The sequence below is a fragment of the Pteropus medius genome, unplaced genomic scaffold, assembly GCF_902729225.1.
Source record: "Pteropus medius unplaced genomic scaffold, Ma_sr-lr_union100, whole genome shotgun sequence".
Classification (NCBI taxonomy): domain Eukaryota; kingdom Metazoa; phylum Chordata; class Mammalia; order Chiroptera; family Pteropodidae; genus Pteropus; species Pteropus medius.
This window is the reverse complement of record NW_024342539.1, coordinates 364,219-388,935: the sequence shown is the minus strand read 5'-3', so window position 1 is coordinate 388,935 and position 24,717 is coordinate 364,219.

Here is a 24,717-nt window from a genome sequence, read left to right as displayed (position 1 = left end):
CTATCTTGAAGTAGTTCTCAAATATATTGGAGATAAAAGAAGATACGAAGTGATTTTGTCTACCCCATATTTTCTGGATCCTCTGGATCTATGGTCCATGTAGCAATAGTTTATCTGAAGGAAGAGATTTCATTTGCCCACAGAATGAAAAACAAAAAGTAGTGTTTAGTTATCAATCTACCATATCATATTGGAAAAAATAATTTAGCCAGTTGCCAAGGAGAACAAGGGTCCAGGAATGTGAAGACACTCACAGTGTCCTCCCTCTCAGTAAAGCAGCTGCAGTAACTAACAGCGGCCTGCCTCAGGACATGCCCAGCTCCCCAGATGGGCAGGGAAAGAACAAATTGTTCCTTCCCTTGGAGCAGCTGGCCCTGGTTTTGGCTGGATCTGGATTCCCGGGCACTGGTTGTTATAATTTGGCAAGAACCACCCTCCAGTCTTGCATTTCTAGAGGGCTATTCTATTACTAATCTGGAGCAAACACCTCCTATCATCACCACAATCTGATTCTTACAGCAGCACCAACAACAGATGATCTGCAAATCCCACAACCTGTTCATGAAATGAGAGCTGGTGCCTTAGTTTAAAGCCTCTTTTACAATTCTCTCTATATCGCTGACAGCTCTGGACAAGAAGCCAAAAGCCCTGGGGTCTAGTCTGGCTCTGCCTTCATGTGATCTTAATTGAGTCACCTCGCATTTCTCACCTGTTAATTGAAAGGGGTGGACTTCTGTGGGCTCTTGCATTCTAAGAGTCTGACAGTTATACAATTTCTAAACTTATTTATGCTTGGAAAACACCAGTGACAAACTGTCCTCATTAAAGAGAACATTTCATTAGGGTAGAAAATAAGAGCTAGAGCCTGAGAAAAGAGAAGGGAAGAAGGGAAGGAGAGGGAGCAAGAGGAAAAGAGAAAAATAAAGATAAGGAGAGAGGGAGAGAAGAAAAGAAGGGGAGAGGAGTAAATGGACAATATATTGAGCACCTAACAAGTACCAGTCTGTTTCTCCTGCCTCAGCTAACCCACACCCCAGGCCAGAGCCTCACAAAGTTTTTTACCAAAGTACTTCTGCCCTTAGAAGAGAATGACAAGAAACCCTAGGAATTCAGACTGTAGCAAGTAGAAAATTTAAAGCTTCATTTAATTTTAAATATTAACATGAATTTTGGGTTCTACTCTAAAAATATGGTTTCGTTTCTGTAGTGAAGTAAAGCTGTTGCTACAGGAAGATGCAGTGTGTTAATGAATACTGTGCTATGCAGACCCCCAGCCCACCTCTGTTTCCTTCTGAGATGGGCTATTCCAGTTTGAGAGGCAGGGACCTGGGAGTTAGGAGATAGGAAATATTCCCCAACCCACCCAGGAAATGACAAGACTGAGAGGTTATCCAGTTTACTACAGCCAGAGAAACCAAGCAAATAAAATAAAATTCAATTAGCCCAGAAATGTTTGCCTCTAGAAAATTGGATGACAGTTTTACTGAGACAATCTGTGCCAGGAGACACCATCTCTGTTTTTTACTATTTATGACAGTGAGACACATTGATATTCTGTAGCATTGTCATCAGCTTGTTAAGGGAGACTTTTTAGTGTTTATTTTCAAAAGAAGTAGAAGTTGGAGGCAAAAGTCCCAGGGAATAGAAACCATCTGCTTGGGGGTTAAGCAGGAGGGCCTAGCTAGAAGAAGGTCTTAAGTGCCAGCAGGAGGAGGACCAGATAGGACTTAGCCATGGACTCAGCAGAGTGGAGAATAGACCCCATGTGAGAGCTCTGCAAGGCCAGCCAGAGCCAAGTTCAGGTACAAAGGAGCTGTCAATACTGCAAGTCTGCAATCCACAGGGCTGCTGTGAGGTGAAGATGAGCTAGTATATGCCTGACACATATTAAATACAATCATCTGCTAGTATGTTGTTGTTGTTGTTGTTGTTGTTGTTGTTGTTGTTTGTTGTTAAGGAATGAAGTCACCTGCCTTCTTGGCAAAATCAACCATCAGGAGAGGAATCCAAAACCATTCAGTGCTTACAGAATAAACTGGAACAGACCCAGAAGTCACCAAGGAATGAAGCCACTGGAAAGAAACTCAGAAGGGAACTTTTTTCCTAGGCTAATAGAAGTTAAGACTTGAAAGATTCAAAGAGATCCTGGGTACAAAGGAAAGGAACATTGCCACATTAAAATTGGCAAGAGAAGTAAGTAACAGGAAATGGGGAAGGGAAATATGACGTAGGATTTAGGCACACGGACATAGGTTGAATCCTGACTACCACATCTGGTTGTGTGACTTTTGGCAAGCCACATAAGATCTCTGAGCCCATTTCATTCTCTTTAAAATGAGGATAATTAGAGTACCTCTCCTATAGGATTTTGGGAGATTCAAGTGAGATGATTCATGGGACCTAATAAATGTTCAATGATGTTAATTTTCTTACTATAGCTCTTATGTAGCAATTGCATAGCAAGTAAATGGTGCTCTGCATGTATTAACATTCTGAGATTGGATAAGAAAAAAATTTTTAATAATATTTTTTATTTTCCAATAATCAGAAGACAATATTATATTAGTTTCAGGTGTACAAACATAGTGATTAGAGACATTTAAAAAACTCACAAAGTGATCATCCCAATAAATCTAGTACCCATCTGACACCATACATAGTTATTACAATATTATTGACTATATTCTTTATGCTATACTTTATAATTCCATAACTATTTTGTAACTACAAATTTGAACTTCTTAATCCCTTCCCCATTTTCACTGACTCCTCAACTCCCTTCCCATCTGGTAACCCTCAAAATGTCCTCTGCATCTATGACTTTGTTTCTAGGTTTTGTTGTTGTTGTTATTGTTTATTTTGTTTAGACTCCACATATACATGAAATCATATGCCATTTGTCTTTCTCTATCTGATTTATTTCACTCAACACAATACCCTCTAGATCTACCATGCAATATCTTTTTTCATCCTTTTTCTTTTAGTCTGTGTGTGTCTTTTAATCAGAAGTAAGTCTCTTGTAGGCAGCCTATATAAGCAGCCTGCTGTTTTGTTTTCTTATCCATTCAGCCTCCGTATCTTTTAATTGGAACATTTAATTCCTTTTCATTTGAAGTACTTGCTGGTAGATATGTAGTTATCACCATTCTTTATTCATATTTTCGATACATTTTTTTTTCTTATTCTTAAAGAAGTTCCTCCAACATTTCCTGTAATATTGGCTTGGTGGTGATGAATTCCTTTAGTTTGTTTCTTTCTGGGAAGCTCTTTATCTGTTCTTCGATTCTAAATGATAGCTTTGCAGAGTAGATTAATCTTAGTTGTAGGTCCTTGCTTTTCATTATTTTGAATATTTTGTGCCAAGTCCTTCTGGCCTATAAAATTTCTGTTTAGAAATTAGCTGACAGTCTTATAGGAGCTACCTTGTAGGTAACTAATTGCTTTTCTCCTGTTGCTTTTAGGATTCTCTCTTTGTATTTAACTTTTGGTATTTTAATTATGATGTGTCTTGGTGTGAGCCCCTTTCTGTTCATCTTGTTTGGAACTCTTTGAGCTTCTTGGGGCTGAATGTTTATTTCTTCACCAAATTAGGGAAGTTTTTTATTCATTATTTCTTCAAATAAATTTTTAATATCTTGCTCTTTCTCTTCTCTTTGTGGCAACCCTATGAACCAAATGTTCTTATGCTTGATGTTGTCCGAGAGGCTCCTTAAACTATTCTCATTCGTTTGGATTCTTTTTACTTGTTGTTGTTCTGATTGAATGTTTTCTTCCTTATCTTCTAAATTGCTGATTCGATTCTCCACATCATACAATCTGTTGATTCCCTCTAATATACTCACCTCACATATTGTATTCTTCATTTCTGACTGGTTCCATTTTATGTTTTCCATCTCCATTTTTATTTTTTCTATCTCCTTGTTAAAGTTCTCACTGAGTTCATTTACTCTTCCCCTAAGTTCATTAAGCATCCTTATAATCATTGTTTTGAACTTTGCATCTATCTGATAGGTTGCTTGTCTCCATTTTGTTTAGTTCTTTTTCTGAAGCTTTGTTCTGTTCTTTCATATGGAACATGTTTCTTTCTCTCCCCATTTTGGCTACCACTCTGTGTTTGTTTCTATGTATTAGGTAGGGCTCCTAAGTCTCCTGGTCTTAGTAGAGTGGCTTTATGTACAAGGTGTTCTATTGGACCCAGTGGCACAGTCTTCCCTGATCACCTGACCAAGGTACTCAAGGTGTGTCCCTTGTGTGTGTTGTGTGTGTGCCCTCCTGTTGTAGTTGAACTTTGGTTCCTGTTTGCACATTGATGGGAGGGATAGATCCTTGGGCTGATTGGTTGTGAGTACAGGCTGGTGAAGGACTGACCCTATGGAGCAGGATTCCTTTCAGCAGGGTTCTGGTGCCAGCCCAGTCTGCCCTTTGGGTGAGTGTTCCTCAGATGCTGCCTTGGGTGGTGCTCTGGTGCCTGTCAAAGCAGGCCACTGGGTATGCTGGCCCAACTCTTGAGAGAGGCCCCGCTGTAGGCCAAGTTCAGCCACAGCCTGTGCATTTCTGAGGCCACCTGATAAGAGTCACCAAGCAATTAAAAGATGGCTGCTGCCCGTGCTGGGAGTATAGGTGCTTCAGGAGGCCGAGTCAGGAACTGAGGCCAGCTGCCATTAGTGCCAGGCTTGAGGCTACTCAACAAGAGGTATAGGTCACACTGAGGCCAGATGCTGCTTCTTTGGGTTTTGAGAGCATTTGAGAGATTTTTAGGAAAGTCCACAGCATGAGCCAAAATAAGCCATTGTATAAAATAAACCACTGAAGGCAACTTAGGTGGATATGCAAGTTGGGAGGGGTAGGGTCTCAGGTAATCACCTGGGCAGAGCAACCTGTGTTAACCAGGTTGCTGGAGACTCAGATATGGCTGCTACCTGAGTCTGCACACAGGGATGGGGGAGGGCTCAATGAAGGAATAATGGATACCAGTAGTACTTCTAACTGGGAGAAAGCCACCCCTCCAGCCCTTGCCCTGAAGCCTGACAACTCAGTTCCTACCTGTATGTCCCTGTCACTCTTCAAGCATCTGCTCCAGCACTGGCGCTCAGAATAAATGAGTTGTCATTGAGTAAGCCTGGGCATGGGCCTTTTAAGAGGGTTGTCTGTGACTCTTTCAGTCCTCCATCTCACTCAGCCACAGTCCCTGCTGGTTTTCACTGCCAGAGGTTGTGGGAACTTCTCTTCCTGGCATGTGAACCCTGGGCTGGGAAGCCCAATTTGGAGCTGGGACTCCTCGCCCCTCTTGGGAGGAGGGGGCTCTGCAAGCAAGATACTCCTCCCAATTCTCAATAGCCACTAGCAGTTGTGGGGTCTGGCTGTTTCACATTTCCACCCCTCCTACCTGTCTCAAGGTGACCTCTATCTATGTCCCCCATTGTAGGACTTCTGTTCAGCCAGACCTCAGGCAACTCCCAGTGATAGTTGTTCTGTAGTTTCATTATAACTTTGCTGTGGTAACAAGAGAAGTTGAGCACAGCATCTACCTTCTACGGCACCTTGACGAGACCCCCTAAAACTTTTTTTCTAGAAAAAAAGTTTTTTCGGTGTCCTTAGATTTTGGGAAAGTCAAGAGTTAAGAGGAAAGAAGAAAAAGAAAGAGGAGAAGGAAAAGTAGAGGAGATGATGGAGACAAAGATGGGAGAAAAAATGAAGAGGAGGAAAAGGAGGAGGGGAAAAAAGAGGAAGAAGAAAAAGTGATGGTGAGGAGAGTGGAGTGGAGTGGAGGAGGAGAAAAAAATAAAGGCAAGGAAGAATAGTCCTAGTAATTATCAACAATTTAACATCAGAATATTCCAAAATAAATAATAAATTGTCTTCTTTTCCTCCACTTCCCTCATTCTTCAGCTCATCCCTGAAATGTTAAAGTTCTCCAGAGTCCTGCCTTTGCCTCTGTTTTCTTCTCCCTTTACAATATCTTGTTGGGCAATGTCATTCGTTTCTATGGCTTCACTACCACCTATTTTTTAATTCTCAAAACTTTGTTCCCAGCCTGGATTTCTCACCTTGACCTTCAAATGTTTATTTCCAATCACTAACAAAACATCTCTTTTCCAGAACAGATCCAAGTCAACACATTCAAAACACATTTTATATCTCCCTGTGTAAAACTTCCTTTATTCCTTATTGAGATGAGGAGCACCTCCATCTTCTCAAGTCCGAAATGGGGTAATAACACAAGACTTCTTCCTCGTTCTAGTCCTTTGACACTTTTGCCTTCTTAATTTGTTTTTTGACATATGTTTCAATTTTCCACTGCTGTATTACTGACTCAGTTCAAACTCTCAGCCTTCAATTAGACCTTGTTAATGGTCTCCCAATTGGTCTGCCTGCTGCCAGGTCCATTCCCATTCAATCCATCCTCTATAATCAGACAAGTGTGACATGATCCATGACATTCCCTGGCAAATATTTCAAAGACTCCTCTCCCGGTATACAGGATAAAAACATAAAAATTTTAGCCTAACATACATAGCTCTTTGCCTGACACCTGCCTATTTTTTCAGTTTCCTCCATCTTCCATTTCCCTATTCCCCAACCCACATACGCACACATCCTGCATTTCATCCTGACTGAACTATGTATTTAAAGATGTTCTTCACCATGCCTGGAAATTTTCCAATTATCCCATCTGTCTGACAAACTCCTGGCCAACCTCAAGACTCTACTCAAATGTTACCTCTTAGAGAAAGCCTTCTCTGACTTTGCTGTATGCACAACTAAGCGTTCTTATGCCACTTTATTTTTTTATAGCTCTGTCACAGTGCTTAACATTTTATGTGATTATTTCTTTGGATTATGTGTTTTTTTGAGTGAACTGAGAACCTCCAGAGGGCAAGAATTGTGCTGTCTTCATCATTGTATCCCCAGTATCTAATAAAATGCCTAGAACAGTGCTAATCAATAATGATCTTGTTCATGAATAATTAAAAGAATGGGTAAATAATGAACATTTAGAATATGAATATAATTACACTTATGAACCAAATCCAAACTAACCAGAATTTCAACAATTTTAAAACCAATAACTTTTAACTCTCTCACATTTAGAGAGTAGGCGATAAAGAGCTCACCTGGAAAGCCCAGGGCCACTTAGTTCGCACCACCTTGGAAACAGTGTCTGATGAAGTTACTATCAGCCATCCATGATCTGCTCTGCAATCCTAGAAATTACACTTGTTTTGTGTGTCCTGTGGTGCTCAGGCTCAGAAGAATGTCAACTTATTAATTACTATAAAAATATAATTTCAAAAAACTTTAATTGCCTACTTTCTTTAGTCAGCACTTTTTTAGTAGAAGCATCTACAGGGAAAACAAGACTCTAATCAGAAGGTTGGCTTGTTAAGCATGGAATAAGCAAGAAGTCAGCCCAACTTACTTATCTATCCAACCACTCAACACAGTCTCACTATCCTTGATTAGTAGATGGAAATGGCCTCAAGGACTAGCAAGAGCATCTTCTCTCGATAGCGATAGAGATGCTCTGACAAATTCTACCTCTTTAGCGTCTCATTTTATGTAACAGTACTAAACTTTCTGTAACCAATCCCCTTGCGTTGACTGGGAAGACATGACTGAGTCAGTTTCAATTTTATACAATCTAGTACAGTCATATGCACTCCTGACACTACACTCAGATTAATTAAAAATTAAACATTTCAGTCACTTATGTTCACATTATTGCTTAAGGAAAATTAATGCTCTCAAAAGACTGATCTCACTCTAAATAAGTTGTTTTATGTTTTGAGCAGGACCTTGTCGTTATGCCACAGTAAAAAAAAAAAAAGCTATTTTTTTGGAGGTAAAAACATTCTGGATTATTAAAGTTTTACTCTAATGGGAAGGATTTAACACAAATTGGAAGGCTAAATAGAAAAGAAAGATACCATGTAATAATAATTAATATAGATTTAGCTGATGACCTCCTCTATTATTTTGGGGGAAGGGGGATCACTTGTAGATTGGGAGTTTCCAAGGCTTCTAAAAAAAAGAATCCATCACTGTGGAATAGGATTTAATTTCTCCACCAGGAAGTATCTGTCTTTTGCTTAGCATCACGTGAAATTCATTCAGGGTCTGGGTTGGAGAAAACGAAATGGCTTGGACTAGAGAAGGTCAAGCAACTTCCTACAAGAGGATTCGGAGGGCTAGGTGGTTGGACAAAACTATTGGAAAAAGGCAAGTACCTTAGCTGTGACACACCTATGAGTCTGAAACATACACTGATAGAAATCCGAAAGTTGCTCCTGGTTTGGACACAGGTTTAAAAGGTCATGCTCAAAAAGTGATTTCCAAGAACCCCTAAAGGTAACAACCTTTAGGTTAAAACATCCTCCCAAGAAACTCAAAGCAATTTCCTCTCTTATCGAGAGACAAGAGAAGAAGCTTCCTAACTTTGGCCTTTTTCCCCCTACTGCTAGTTTTTCCAAATCACAGGATTTACTCTAAGCGAATTCTGATTGAAGTATGACCAGGAGCAGATCCAGGTTTTGTGAGACCTGAATACAATTGGGGATTCCACTTCAATAAAAATCATACAAAATTATTGTTTTTATTTACAAAATATTTTTATATTTATTTTTTAAAATATAACATTTAAAGAAAAGTGAATATTTATTTAGAATGAGAAAAGTAATTTTAACAAATTACTACTTTCAAAAGGTGACAGATACCACAGGCATCGTAAAATCCAGAAAAACATCACAGTAATAACATTGTTGCATCACATATTATACTAAATATAAGTACCTCTTATTACAATATTATAGTTAATTAACTTCTGATTTGAACTTTGGGCAAAAAGGAGGTTAGACAGGTTTTAAGCAGAGGAACCACTTAATTAGATTTACATTTCAGACCTAGAGTCACAAGGCAGAAATTCTACTCATAGTCTTCTCATGTAATTCTTTTACTGAGAACATCTTGTGGCAAAATTTACTGAAATTATTTCATTATGTTGTCATTTGAAAACGAAGGACCTTTTTCAGTTAGACAAATTTAAAAATAAGTTCAAAACACATCTTATTTTTCCATGCTCTTGTTTAGGAAAATATCTTTAAAAGCAGCATGCACAATGCAAAGCACTGACTCCCTGACCAAGAACTGGTGCGAGGGTCAAATTGGATCAAGACCTAAGTTGGCTCCAGACACAAGTATGTGAGAAAATTCTGGCCTTCAGACACAGGAGAGAGACATCTGCTGGTGGGACTCAAGAGACAGGCCCAAGTCCTCTTGAAGGGCTTTTTCAGAACTGAAAAATAAGGGATTTTATATATCGTGTGCATGAGCTCATGCGTGTGTGCATGTGTGTGTGTCTCCATGTCCCACGTGAGCTGAATCCTGAAAGAAACATTTGGCTAACAGGGAATGTAGATGACCAGGCTATGCTGAGTCAACAAAAAACTCTAGCAAATTCAGCCCTCAGGTAGAGACTGCTCCAAGGGGAGCCTTTATCCTCAGAGAAAAGCTGCTATCATCCTGACTCTCCTGAGCATTAGAGAAGTTTGCCAGGGGTGCTAGGAAGCTTTCACCTGGCATCCCAGGAGCCAGACCTTCTTGGAAGATCTGTGCTCTCTTTCTCTCATAGACTTCCAACATCTCAGGTCATCTCTAAAGAAGGAGAATGAAATTCATTGCAGACTTCTGTTTCCTAAAGCTATTCATACTTTTCCATATGGTGGCTACGTATCAGCTCTAAAAATTTGCCCTTTGAGGCTCTTTTCAATTCATTCATGACCTATTTTTTATCCATTTTGCAAACCCCCTCCTGATTGCTGAGTATTTTCATGTGAAACCAATTATAGGTGAGGATTCCTATTCTTTCCTTGTTTCTGTCCAAAGTAAAATAGCAGGAGAAATATGTACTGTTTTTTTTTTCTTAAATTTTGTTCATTTCCACACTTCACAACAGTGGGGTACTTTATAATAGTTATTGTCCCCCCAAATATGCACCCTGCCACACCAAGATATTGCAACTTAATAAACTGCATTTGGATTTTGGAACTTTGGATGCTTACTGCATCATTACATGCACAGAATAGTACATTTACAAACTTGTATAGAGACCTAAATATTTTGATTTTTAAAGGCGAGTCATTTAAAAAAAAAGCTAGTCTTTTCTTTGAGAAGAAGATTCATTTTATAGCCCATGGAGAGAAACATGCTCAAGAAATTATGCTATAACATTTATTTTAAAGTATAGAGATTCACATGTTTCTTTAAAAATGAAACTACTCTATGTCACCTGGAGATGATCTCATAAGAAATGGCATTATCGCTCATTCACACTAGCTGCAAGTTTTCCAAATTTTACAAATTTGTCTGGCATTTATAGCTACTTCCAAGGCAGTATCACTGTGTCAACAGTATCAACGGAGCAAACTTAAACTGGGAGAAAAATGTATTCTTCACAGGAATCCACTGGGATGCGGGCCAAAAAACTTGCAGGTTAACATAAGAATGGATTTAAGTAAGTAAAGAAAGAAATGTGGTTTCATTTAATCAGTCTACTTGGGCTAATAAGTGATGAGTTTAAGATTAAGGTAAATCATCTCTATTTTCTCATTTCTGGAGAGCAAAAGGCTCTTTTCCCTCTTTCCCTACATTGAATGTTTCATTCTTTTCCTCTTCTGTCCTTTCAAAGCATGGTACTCATGCATTTTTTTTTACTAGCTTAGTAAAATATTTACTTCCTGACCAATTCTTTCCTTCTTCAGAGAAAAATCTCATACTCTCATATTCATGAGATAAAATGGATTATCTAATATATCCAATACCTACTGTCTTAGTCTGTTCAAACTACTATACCCAAAATACTATAGACTGGATGGTTTAAACAACATTTATTTCTCACAGTTCTGGAGACTGAGCAGTCCAAGATCAAAGCTTAGTAAATTCACTATCTGGTGAGGGCCCGCTTCCTGACTCACAGACAGCCATCTTTCGCTATGTCTTCACATGGCTGAAGGGGCAAGATAGTTTTCTGGGGTCTCTTTTATAAGGACACTAAATTCCATTTATGAAGTCTTCACCCTCATGACCAATAACCTCCCATAGGCCCCACCTCTCAATATCGTCACACTGGGACTTAGGTTCTCAGCATATGCATTTTGGGTGAACGCTAATGTTCAATCCATAACACCTACACAAATCCTTGTTGGTTGTCAGGGAACCTCAATACTAAAATTTCTAGAATAGCCAACTCTGGATACAAGCTCTAAAATGTGTCAATACCATTCTGTAGAGTCCTGGTTGTCTAAACAACCTATTTGAGGCTGCACAACATTCTCTACTTGGAGAAATGGCTGAAAGTGCTGACCACTAGAATCATCTGTTTCTTTTGCAGCCAAGGCATTAAGCTGTCTGATCCACCGCCAAGATTGCAAACACCTGCCTCAAAGCAAAAATAACACTTAGTGTTCAGTAAAAACAATTAGAAAAATGACAGTGGATCCGACATAGATCACTCAGAGAAATATAGTCTTTAATACAGAGGGCAACACCATATTTAATTGAATTTTTAAATTACATGTTTTTAAATATGTTTTCATTGTAGAAAATTTTTAAAATAAAGAAAAAAGTTTAAAATGAATCATAATCCCATATCTCAGAGATAACCACTATTAAAGTTTTGGTTAACTGTATATCTGTCTATTTTTTTCTGAATATACAATAAATTAACATTTTTTAAAATTTGACTTACAGTACATTGCGTCTTGTAATCTGTTTTTCTCTCTCAATAATATATTGTGAATATTTCTCCATGCTTTTAAATACTATTTTATCACATAGATTTTAGTAGCTGCAGAATATTTAATATATGAATGTAGAGTACTTATAAACCAGTCTCCTACTGTTGAACTAAAATTGTTTCCAATTTGGTACTAACATGATGCAACAACAAATGTTCTTGCAGCATCTCTGTCTGCTTTTGTAAACTCCTAGAAGTAGAATTTTCAGGTAAATAAGTCTTAATATGTTTAAGGCTTTTGCTACTCATTCATTTGGTCAACAAATATGTATTGAGGGCAAAGAGAGATCCAGGTCCTTCTAAGCTCTGGAAAGATAACTGTGAATCAGTCAGGCAAGATCTTAGCTGCATGCAGTTTATTCCCATGGGGAGGCAGACAATTCACAAGTGAAAAATCGAATTCATGATATGAGTTCAGAGAGTGATGAGTTCTTTGAAGAAAAATAAAAAAGGCAAGGGCACAGTGACAGGGCCTAGAATTTTGGATGATCAGGAGGCTTCTTTGAGGACATGGCATTTGAGGAGGAGACTGCCTCTAGGGACCATGTTCTAGGTGAAAAGAAGAAATAAGAAGACCCCAAAGCTGGACTGGGCTTGGCTGGTTTGAGGACTTGTAAGGCCAAAGGGCTGGAGTGGAGTGGGCAAGAAGAGGAATGTGGGGGAGGCAGGCACGGGTCAGATCATGATGGCTCTAAGCTGATAGGAAATCTTTTGCACAGCAGAGTGACCTGATTGGTGTTAGCTGGTAGGAACATCACTGGCTTCTGGATGGAGAATGGACAATGAACAGCCAGAGTTCGGTTAGATGTGTTGTAATAGTAAAAGATGAGGGTGGCTTGCACTGGGAGAAAAGTATAAAGGGGTGGTTTTTGAATGTGTACTTCAAAGTAAAGATGATAGGACTTACAGATGGATTAGATGTGGCATGTGAGGGAAATAGAGGCAACTGGACACCTGCAAAAAAAGTTGTGGCACTCAACATTGTGCCATAAACCCTCTTTCCCCACAACCTCACCAGCAATATTTTTTTCTCTTTACCAAATTGATAAGCAAAAAATGTTAAGTTATTTAACATTACTTCATTCCTCATGAGGTTCAACTTATTTTATGTTTATGTACCGTGTGTGTTTCTTGAATTATAAAAATAATATTTGTAGTTAAAGTAGATTTTTTTAATAATAAAAATAGGTGTCTGTCTTCCCCTAGCAAAATGTGTTTTGCAAAAGCAAAGGACAAAAGAACTTTGTTTTAGTCACTACTCTATCCCTGGCCCCTAGAAGAATGTCTACCATATAGTGATGATAAAAATATCTAACTCATAGGTACTTTAATATGTGCCAGGCACTATTCTAAGTGCTTTTTGATACAATGACTCATTTATGTCAATCTACTTATAGATGAAGAAATTGAGTTATAAAGAGGTTAAGTAATTGTCCAAAGTCACCCAGCTGCCAAGTGGTAAAGCTGAGATTTGAATCCAGGCACTCTGGTTTCAAAGTCCAGCTCTTAACCACTGTGTTCTACCAGCTTTCAATAGTAAGTATCAATATATCTTTGAGTATAATTAATTAAATTTTCAATCTGTAAAAAGTAAAGAGTAATGTAATATATATAATATATAATATATAATAAATATATAATCTTGTGTTTGGAAGAGAAAAATGGAAGTGATTCAATGACTAAATTAAACAAACTCCTTACAGAAATACAGGATATATATACTACAAAAGAAAAAATATTTAAAATTCATTTTGTTAGTAAATTGAGAAGAGGCTTAATACAATATTTCACTCTAACATTGTGTTTCAATTCTCAATAATGAAATCCATCCATGGTTAATGACCCAGATGTTAAGTGAGGTTCTAGAATGAACATTAGTCTCCCACCCTTGACAAAGCTCAAATCCATTCCATACTCCCTCCTAATTAATCTTCCAGAAACATGCTGAACATACATGCCTGTCATCTTCTCTTTAATAACCCTTCATTGTAAAACAGAAATTTCCTTGTTGAATGAAGTGTGGTACGCAGATAAATGACTCCAGCATTGGCTCCCAGGAGTGTTGAGTGTGAATCTCAGCTCTTCTGATGACTAACAGAGTGACTATTGGAGAATCGTTTAGTCTCTATCATGCTCCATGTCTCAGCTATACAATAGGAATCATAGGCAGTTGTGAGGACCTAACAGGTAAGGTGTGTCTGATGGTTCATTTTATGTGTTAACTTGACTAAGTCACAAGGTACCCAGATATTTGGTCAAACATCATTCTGTGAGGGTCTTTTGCATTAATATTTGAATTTATAGACTGAGTAAAGCAGGCTGCCCTCCCTAATGTGGGTGAGACTTGTCCAATCAGTTGAAGTCCTGAACAGAACAAAAAGGCTGACCTCCCTTGACTATGAGAATTCTTCCTGCCTGATGACCTTTAAACTGGGCCACTGGCTTTTTCTCCTGCCTTCAGACTCAAACTAAGACATCAGCTCTTCCTGGGTCTCAAGACTTCCAAGTGGAACACCATCAGTTCTCTTGGGTCTACAGCTTGATGACTCAACCTGCAGATCTTGGGACTTGCCAGCCTACATATTGCATGAACCAATTCTTTATAATAAATATGCATCTCATAACATTATATATAATATCAATGTCAGTTCTATTCCTCAGACTAATACAGTGTTCTATCTATCCATCACTGCATGCAGTAGCTTGTCAGAAGATGTGCTTTATGGCCAGATGTTTCTGGATTTCATTCATTTATTAGCTGTGTACTTAGGGAAAATAAGAGTCATTTGTCCATGTCTCAGTCGTCTTAACTTTAAAACAAAATAAATACATAGTTTTTAAGACTGTTAAAATTAAATTAAAAAGCTACATAAAACATCCAAAACATGGTATGCTCTTAGAACATGGTATGCTCTTAGTAAATGGTACATTATTATTATTTTTTTCACAAATACCTCTAGGGGCCAGAGGGGAAATATAAATGAGTGAAGGATACTGGGCATATTTGGCTCCTCTAATACAAAGCTACATTTTACAGTAGCATCACTTGGTTCAGTCATATTCAAGAACAAATGTTGCTTAAATGTTAATTCAATAAGCTTTCATCTCATATATTTTTCATGTGAATACCAGTCATCAGTCTTATTATGATTTGCTTCATAATGGTACCCTAAATTATATTCTTTGACAAGAACACATTTTAATTGCATATTAAATGTATAGGCATTGTATCTTCACCTCATATTCACCACCTTATTTCCTCTCGGCTTCACCTATACCTGAGACCCTTAACTATTTGTTTCACCCCAGCCTCCCCATTAGTGGTCATCTATATATGGACTTCACTCAGTTGCCACCACAGCAGTGAACTTTGCAAAAGTACAAACCCAAAAGCACTTTTACTCATGCCAATGTCACCTGCCAATCACTCCCAGCCTTACAGTGTCACTGATGCTGTTGAGGCACAAGACATCACAGGACCCATTTGTATCTATACATGCCTATGCAGGCCCAAACCAGAGTGTGGTAAAGTTAGTGCCCATGGGGCAAGAATTTGACCATAGGAGATTTAATGATTTCCCCAAATGGACTATTCTGAGGCACAAAAGTTCATACAACCCTTAAAAGGTGGTCTCTTGAGATTGAACAGTTACACTGGACATGACATCAAATGGTGGCCAGATGGTGATGCACCTTGTATTTGTGCTCACTCCTTTTTGAACTACTCCCATTTCCCCCTAATTACTGCTTCCCAGGTATTTTACTCCCTAAGAAAATAGTAGTGCTTAGGATTCTATGTTGGGCTTTGCATCTATGGGAATCTAGTGTAAAACATGGAACACAGAAAGTGACCCTAGAAAGCAGACTTTCAAGAATGGATTTTATAGGTTGGTTATTCAGTGGTCTGAAAGCAATAGGAACCCATTGCTGATGGTAACTAGGGTGATGACAACTCTTGGCTTTTAATGGCATCACAATTACTAGGTATTTCACCTGTGTTTAATTGGGATGAGGTGCATATAGAAGGTAAGACATTGATTTATTCAGTACTATGACACTTGAATAATATGTGAGCAATGAAAATAATGGATTTGTGCAGAGCTGACTTCTTTTGATTGTATTGGAAGCTTTGAAAACATAAGTTGATAGGTTTAGGGCATCTGCTGAAAGCCAGAAGGACTTTGTGGCTGCTCTAAGGAGACTCTCATCTCCTTCAGCTATAAGGCAAACTGTGCTGAAAATCAGGCCCAAGATCTGATTGTAATAATGGCAGAACAACAATAGAAACTGGATATGCAACCTTGACAGGTCTTTAATGTCAAAGTCAGTATCCTAAAAGAAATTTGGACTTTAAGATATGGAATAGAGATATTTAGATGGACGATGCTAGGGATCTCTGAACCATCAATCCTCCTGCACTCCAACCTTGCAGAAGTAGCTCTCTCCTTCTTGTCAGAGAAGAAAGTTCCCCTTGGCTGAATGCCATGTAATAAGTTCACCTGAATCAGGGACCTCACAAAATGATATTTAGTGCTTGCCCCACAACTCTTCATTCAAGCCTCAGAATAGTCTAAGAAGGGTATTATAATCCCTGAAGGAATAAAATGTCTTATATATCAAATAATTACAGAACCTGCCTAATATGTATGACATAAAAAGCCAGAATATGTTTGGAGGTAGATTTGTGGGGTGCTAGATTTGAGAGTGGACTCTACTTAATAGTTGAGAACTCATTGGTAGAAGGCATTAACTTTTGACTCAGTATTCAATGTTTGGCAAGAATACCTAGAGCTGACTTTAATACTTTGCAGGGTTGGTTACTTAAAACTTAGTTATGATCATTGCCTAGGTACATGAGGTGGACATTGTAGGCTTTCCTTGGCTCAACAACAAAGACTTAACCAAACTTTAGTGAGGCTCCTCTAAGACCTTTTAGCAATGAATCTTCAACCTTAGGCTTCTGTGTCTGTCCTTGCAGAACACAACTTTAGCAAAAATCCTGGTAACTCAATTTAGCAAGAATTCCTCCACCCTTGATATCTGATCAGCCCGGCTTGCTTTCAGCAAGAATCTTAAGTCATTTTAGCAAGAATCCTCCCACCCTCTGTGTCTTCTCTTAGTAATTTTCCAACCACTGACCCCTTCATTCTACTTGTTGGCTTTAAACTCTAAGCATTCTTTTCTGTATTTGGAGTTGAGCCCAACCTATCTTCCCTATTGCAATGCTCTTATTGTAATAGCCCTGAATAAAGTCCCCCATTTTAACAAGTGTTAAATAATTGTTTCTTTAACAATGGTATTGAGAAAGATTTCAAATGGCTACGAAAGTGGAATATAAAAATACAATGACTATTTACAGTCAATTTTTTTAAACAAGGGTACCTTATTGAAATGGGGAATAGTCTTCTCAACAAATGATGCTGGGACTACTAGACAACCCATGTAAAAGAATGAAGTTTAATCTTTACCTCATACCATACACAAAAATTAACTCAAAATGGGTCAAAGATGTAAATATGAGTTAAAGCTATAAAAACTCTTAGAAGAAAACATACATGTAAATTTTTGAGACTTTGGATTAGTCAATGATCTCTTAGATATGACACCAAAAGCACAGGCATTGAAAGAAAAATCTATAAACTAGAAATCATCAAAATTAAAAATGTTTGTGCTTCAAAGGATACCATCAAAAAAGTGAGAAGACAATGCAAAAAATAAAAGAAATTTTGACAATTATGTACCTGATGAGGAACTTGTATCTAGGATATTCAAAGACTCTTACAATTCAATAAAAGAAAAATAACCTAATTAAAAATTGGCAAGTGTCTGAATAGACAGTACTCTAAAGAAGATATACAAATGGACAACAAACACCTGAAAAGATATTTGACATCATTATCCATCAGACGAAAAAAAAAATTAGAACCAAAATGAGATACCACTTCACACTCACTAGGATGACTATATCAAAAAGACATGTAACAAGTGTTGCTGATGGAACCCTTATACATCACTAGTGGGAAAGTAAAATGGTGCTGCCACTTTGAAAAACAGTCTGACAGTTGCTCTAACAATTAAATATAGTTACCATATGATCCAGCAATTCCACTCCTGGGTATGGTACCCACGAGAAATGCAAACACATTCTAACAAAATCTTGTATAAAATGTTTATAGCAGCATTATTTATAATAGCCAAAAAGTGAAAACAACTCAAATGTTCATCAACTGAAGAATGAATAAATAAAATGTGGTATATTTATACAATATTATTATGGAATATTATTCAGAAATTTAAAAACGAAGTGCTGCTAAATTCTATAACATGAAAGATCCTTGGAAACATTATGCTAAGTGAAAGAAGTCAGTTACAAAGAACCATATATTATATGATTCCATTTATACAAAATACCCAGAACATGAAAATCTACAGAAGTAGAAAGCAAATTAGTGGTTTCCTAGGGACAGAAGAATTGAGGGAATTGGGAGGGAGGGGTAATGGCTAAAGGATAAAGATTTTTTTGAGGCAATAAAAATATTCTAAAATCGATTGTGGTGATAGGTGCATGTTTATATACTATGTTAATATATTAAAAGCCATTGAATTATATAGTTTGTTGGTGATTTATATCTCAGTGAAGCTGCAAAAAAATAATGCATCATTATGCTTATGTTACCTACATGACTGTCAGGCTCCAGAGAACATTCAATTCTTTGTGGCAATAAATAATGTATTGGAAAGAGGGGAATTGGCATAATTAATAAACTAGGGGCTGACTGTTCTCTGTCAGCCAGGATTAATGGTAGAGATTAATAGTACTGGGTATCAATGAGAATTCTGAGATTCTACAATAGAAGAGAGCAGGTTGGAGGACCGACATGTCAGAGACAAGGTGAATATAATTATTATAATGACTTAACCTGCAGGGATCTGGCAACAGAGAATACATCATGGTGTTCCTGGGGGCAAGATAAATGGAAAACTACTAAGGTATGGCTCAACTTGTATAATCAGGGAAAAAAAAAAAACAAGCATAAATAAGTGCAGCTACCACAATGAAAAACCCAGTGTTCAGATCTTAGTTCACAAGCCCAGAACCCACTAATTGAAGGGCAGTCTGGATCCCCTTGAGGACGAGAAATTCAATGCTACCACAAAAATAAATGGTCAATAGTTCTCCAATCGTCCCCCAAGAGGTCTTTGCTAGAACATTAGAAAAAAAGGAAATGTTCAGATTTTCTTTTGAGGATTGTAGATATGGGCTCTGAGACAATACTAATACCAGAAAACCCAAAATTCTGAGACAATACTAATACCAGAAAACCCAAAATTCCCAGAATTTTGGCTCTGGTCCTTGAATATATATTTGAGATAGATATAGTAAGCAGATGACAAAATCCTCATCTCTGTCTTCTGCTTTCGTGGGCCAATAAATGTTGCTGAGTTCCCTTGTCTATGTTTCCCTGGAATTATATTTGTTAATAATATAAGCTATTGCTTTAGGCTCTGATTTCTACGGAACTCAAGTTAAGACCAGTGTATTCATCATTCCAACAAAACTGCTATTTCTTATTTTTCGTGAAACATGCTATTCTCTAAAAATTTTACTTTATTATCTTTAATAAACGTGCGAGTATAAGCGATATTATACTCCTTCTTTACTCTAAGGAAAAAAAAATACCAAGAATGGTGATCAACAGCAATAGGACTTGGCATCAGATTGGGAAACAACTGGAAATGGTAAACTTGGGCAGACTTGAAAGATTTCCCATTGGTAGGAAACAGCTATGACTCAGCTCCAAATATATAATTGTTTTCAGTAAAGAGCATAGACTGATGATGCTAGAGCTTTTTTCCAAGAAAGGCCAAAATTTCAGATTGCCATGTGGAATCTTTTGATTGGATATTTTGGACTGGTAGTGTTTTTAAGACACTGTAGGCCAAATATACCACACATCCTGGGTGAATTTGGCCCAAGCATTCACCAATTTAAAACACTTGGGCTATGTGATAAAGCACTATTTCTCTGGCTTTGTGAATTTGGGGGCATAGGAAAGGCTATGTCTGATATTGTTCACGATGTGTACCTATTCTTAGTATTGTGCCTAGCTCACAGTTGGTATTCAACAGATACTTGTTGAATGAGTAAATGTTATTAAAAGTATCTAAAAGAATCAACCCCCATAGCTATAATGACTTACAAAAATAAAGCCCACAATTTTTGTCACAATAATATAGTTGTGAGATCCTGGAGTTATTAAACTTAGCCTAATGTTTTAGTTGACTTAATGTTTGTACCCTTCAGGAGGTACTGATTCTCAAACTTGATATTTGATCAGCCTGGAGGGTTTGTTAAAACACAGATGATTCAGCAGGTCTGGGATGGACCTCAAGAATGTGCATTTCTCACAATTTCTCAGGTGAGGCTGATGCTGCAGGTCTAGGGACTACATTTTGGAAAACACTGCTAAAATATCCTCTAGTGAAACCTCTTTCTATTATAACAAGATCTTCCAAAGGGTCCTTGCTGATTTTTGTTACCTCAGAGGACTTCGGCCTTCTCCAGAATCTTACTGCAAACTCATAGAAAAAGAGCAACTTTGTGGTTACCAGAGGCAATGAGTTGGGGCAGTGGGGATTGGATGAAGGTGGTCAAAAGGTATAAACCTCCAGTTAGAAGATAAATAAGCATTGGAGACATAATGTACAACATGATGACAGTCGTTAACATTGCTATATGATATATTTGAAAGTTTCTAAGACAGTAGATCTTAAAAATTCCCATGACAAAAACAAAAATTTTGTAACTATATGAGGACATAGATGTTAACTAAACTTATTGTGGTAATTATTTTTCAATACGTGTATGTCAAGTCATTACATGGTATACCTTAAGTGTATGCAGAGCTATATGCCAATTTTATCTTAATAAAACTGGAAAAAAGAAAACAGAAAAAGAAGTAACCTATTTCACTTCCAGCTCAAATAGTTGATGCTTTAGATGGTGTGCCAACCCTGACTACCTTCCTAGAGTTTACCAGTACTCGCAGTCAGAGCTCATGGAGTGGAGTGAGCCTTCCTGCTGTGACAAGGCTGGGCCTGTGGTGGCTACTGCAGAAGACTCTACTCTGCACATCTTGATTGTGACTCTCCTCTCACACAGGTGGGAAGAATACACCTGTTTCCATTTGGAATTTCTATCATAATCACCCTTCTAAATAAGCCAGGCTCTACTCATAGATAAACCCCTTTCTCTCCAAGTTCCTCAACTGGTATCAATGAATTGCAAATCCAGGAGCTTTACAGTAGGTGAGGGCCTAGGGAGTGTAGGAGTCTAACTTTGAAGGTACCATATTGTCTCTGTTGTGTTACTGGCAAGAGGAATGCAGACTTTGACATGAATGCAGGGAAATTTTAATATAGGAAGATTGCTGAAAGGGAATAACATTGGATTTTAAAATGTTGTTTTTCACAGGTCACTTAAAGTTCCTATGCACTTAAATTCTCTGCATTTTCAGGAGCAAAAGAAAATCAAAGGAGGGAGAAGAGTATTAAACATATTTTTAAAAGAAATTTTGTAACTCAAAGTAAAAAAAAAAAAACTTAAAAAGCAGTGAGGTCAACATCTGCTCTGATATATACTCTCTAGGAATAACACTTAAAGATTTCAAAAATAGTATACATTCCTGGAGGCTCAATAAATAATATTAATATTAAGTCCAAAACAATACTAGAAAACATGAAAGACATGGAAAATAAAGAACAGAATCCAACATGTAAACTATAAAAGTACCTGAAAGGCAGAATTAATAATTAAGGTCTAATTTTTTTAAATCTGCATTTTTTTTTAAAAACTGAGGCTGTAAATTAAAAGATCTATCACTGTTTCAAATTAAATAAATAAACAGAAACTAATTTTGAAAGATACTTAAAATTATTAAATTTTAAAAATTCTTAAATTTTAAAAATAAGGATTTCATGATGTTAAATGAGCCTCAGTTAAAATTTCCTCAGGTTTCTTTATTGCTCAAGCTAATGCAGTTAGAACTTTAGAATTCTCAAAGAATGTTCTACCCAGCCAACTGCGAATCATACATAGGTAAAGACAAAATTTTCAAATAGTGAATCTTTTATAAAACCTACTGAACACCCTCTCTGCAGAGATCTCATGGAGTGTTAACCAACTTGAGTAATGATATAGGAAGGAATCCTTGAATGAGAAAATTGATGCAGAAAATGATGTACAGTATCCACTAAAGCCAATTCTCCCTTTAAAAAGAAATTAACAAAAGTTAATAGGAAAAGGTAGTTGTTGATACTTATATGACAAGAGTAAATATGTAAGGGGGGGGAAGGAGAATGGTATTTCTGTGACATCTTACTAATCGGAATAATTGTTTAGACAAAAGTAGAGTAAAATAAATCAAAAAGACATTTAAGAACCCCATATTAAGCAAATGACAAATAGAGAAGAAAGGAAAGTCATGAAGAATAAAAATGTCTTATCTTCCATAAAGGAGAGACCAAAGTAATTGTACTTAAATGTACAAATCTAAATTAATGATTAGACTCTAAACATTTGCTAGAAGTAATTGTGACTAATTTTATGGAAATAATGATTACTGCAATTAAGAATGTTTACAGACTGTTTTAAATTAATCATAAGTAATGGTAAGTATAGGGCTTAAACTTTTAAATTATTTTAATATGAAATAGAAAATATTACAGTCCATTCATCAGAATTTTTAATAGAAAAGAAAAACCTGAAACTCCTACTTTAAGAAATATAAAAAGAGAGAACAGGACAAAACAAATAAAATAAAGAACATAAAATTACTTAATTCACTCATAGGACATACTATTTGATTCTTTAAATTCATGATGAATTTAGAGATTTAGAAAAAGCACAAAGATACTGATAAGTTTAAAATATGAGTTAATTTTATTAATAAATCCTTATAATACAAAAAGAGGCTATTAGATTATAATAGCAGATATGTTCATTATAAAGACATGATGTTAAAAAAACATTTTTATGCACTTAATAATTTACAACCTAAAAATATATACAGACAAAAAATGTTAAAAAGAGGAAAATTAACAAAAACCATGTTGTACTTAAAGATTTCATTTTTATAAATGTATAAAATCTAAATTTTAAGTAATATTTAACTGTTAAATATGATTTAGCAAAATTTAAAAGAAAGGAACAACCAACTACTTATTATCTTAGAAATGCAATTATGACTCATTATTTAAAAATCTAATAAGTTAACTACATCAAAAATCTTTCAAATAAAATTCACTTATTTAGCAGATCCTGAAATTGGCCAATTTTATTCTCAGTAGTATATTCAAATTCAAGAACAAAGCAAAGAAGCCCACCATCATCATTTTTATTTTATTATTATATTGGAGATTTTTACTAATGCAAAATGTTAGGGCCAATAAATAATAAAAATATATAATAAAAAATAATAAATAATAATAAATATATATAGATATATATAGAGAGAGAGACAAATTAATAGCTGAAGATGACATAATTGTATACATGTATTTAGTAAGGTTTCTCCAGAGAAACAGAACTAATAGAATAGAGAGAGAGAGAAATAGGAGGAGATTTAATACAGAAATTGACTCATGTGGTTATTGAGCAAAAAAGTCATGAGAAAACCCACTAGAAGTCATAAAAGAATTTAGGTAAAGGAGCAAAGTTTGAGATAAACTCTGAAAAGTCAATATCACTCCTTTGTTTTAGCAAAAACTATCTAAATAATACATTGGTTTTAGAAAAAAATCCAAATCCTATTTACAATAGGAAGAAAACAATACAATAGGAATAACTTGAAAAACATTTGGGAAGTTTATTTTAAAAGTATAAATATTATTATGAGTATTTTTTATTTTAAGTATTTAGAGAGATTTATCATCCAAGAATACAATATTTAAAACATTAAAAAATTGACTTTTCTGCACATATTATTTTGTAATTGAATGCAATATATATACGGAATTTGAGAAAATACTGATGATTTACAAGGAAAAATGAATGTAAGAATGATGAAAATTTGAAAAAAAAACAGTAAGTGTATTTACTTCTATTAGCAATTAAAATCTATCATAACAAAACAATAATTAAAATGAAGGGCTACTTAAGCAAAATAAAAACCATTTAATAAGAGTCTAGAAATTGACCCAACTATTTATAAAACTCAATGTGTATAAACTAAACTTTCTAAAATAATTATAAAATAATTTTTAACAAATGATTTGAAACTTAGATATATAATCATTTTAAAGGAAAATGTATTAGAGATGTCTTATAGCATATACCAAAATAAACTGCAGATGGATAAAAAATGATGAGCTGAACATATGGAGAAGTGTTTAACAAGCTCACCACCACCACTATCAAGATAAAGAAACTTAAAAGTCATGGACAAGATAAATTTTTATATAACACAATGTGATAGGTTGTATAAATGGCCGCAGTTCTTTGCCATTCCTCTCAACTACAAGTGGAGCCTCTTTATCCACTCCTTGAATCAGGGCTGGCTTTGAAACTTGCTTTGGTCAATAAAATGTAGTGGAAGCCACACTGAGTAAGTTCTGAATCTGGGCCTCAAGAAGCCTTACATACACGCTTCCACTCTTGCTACTTGGAATCTCTGCTACTGCTGCTAGGTGAGCAAGCCCCACCTACCCTGCTAGATGATTGGATACCACATAAAGCAGAGACACGCCATCACAGGTGAAACATCTTAGACCAACCAACCCCCAACTGACCAGGCTACTGCCAGCAAATGCTTGAGTAAACTCAGACAGCCACAATCATCCCAGCCACTCAGCTAAGCAAGCCCAAATTGATGACCCATGAACTAAATAAGTGTTTATGTTTTAAGCTACTAAGTGTTGGGGAGGTC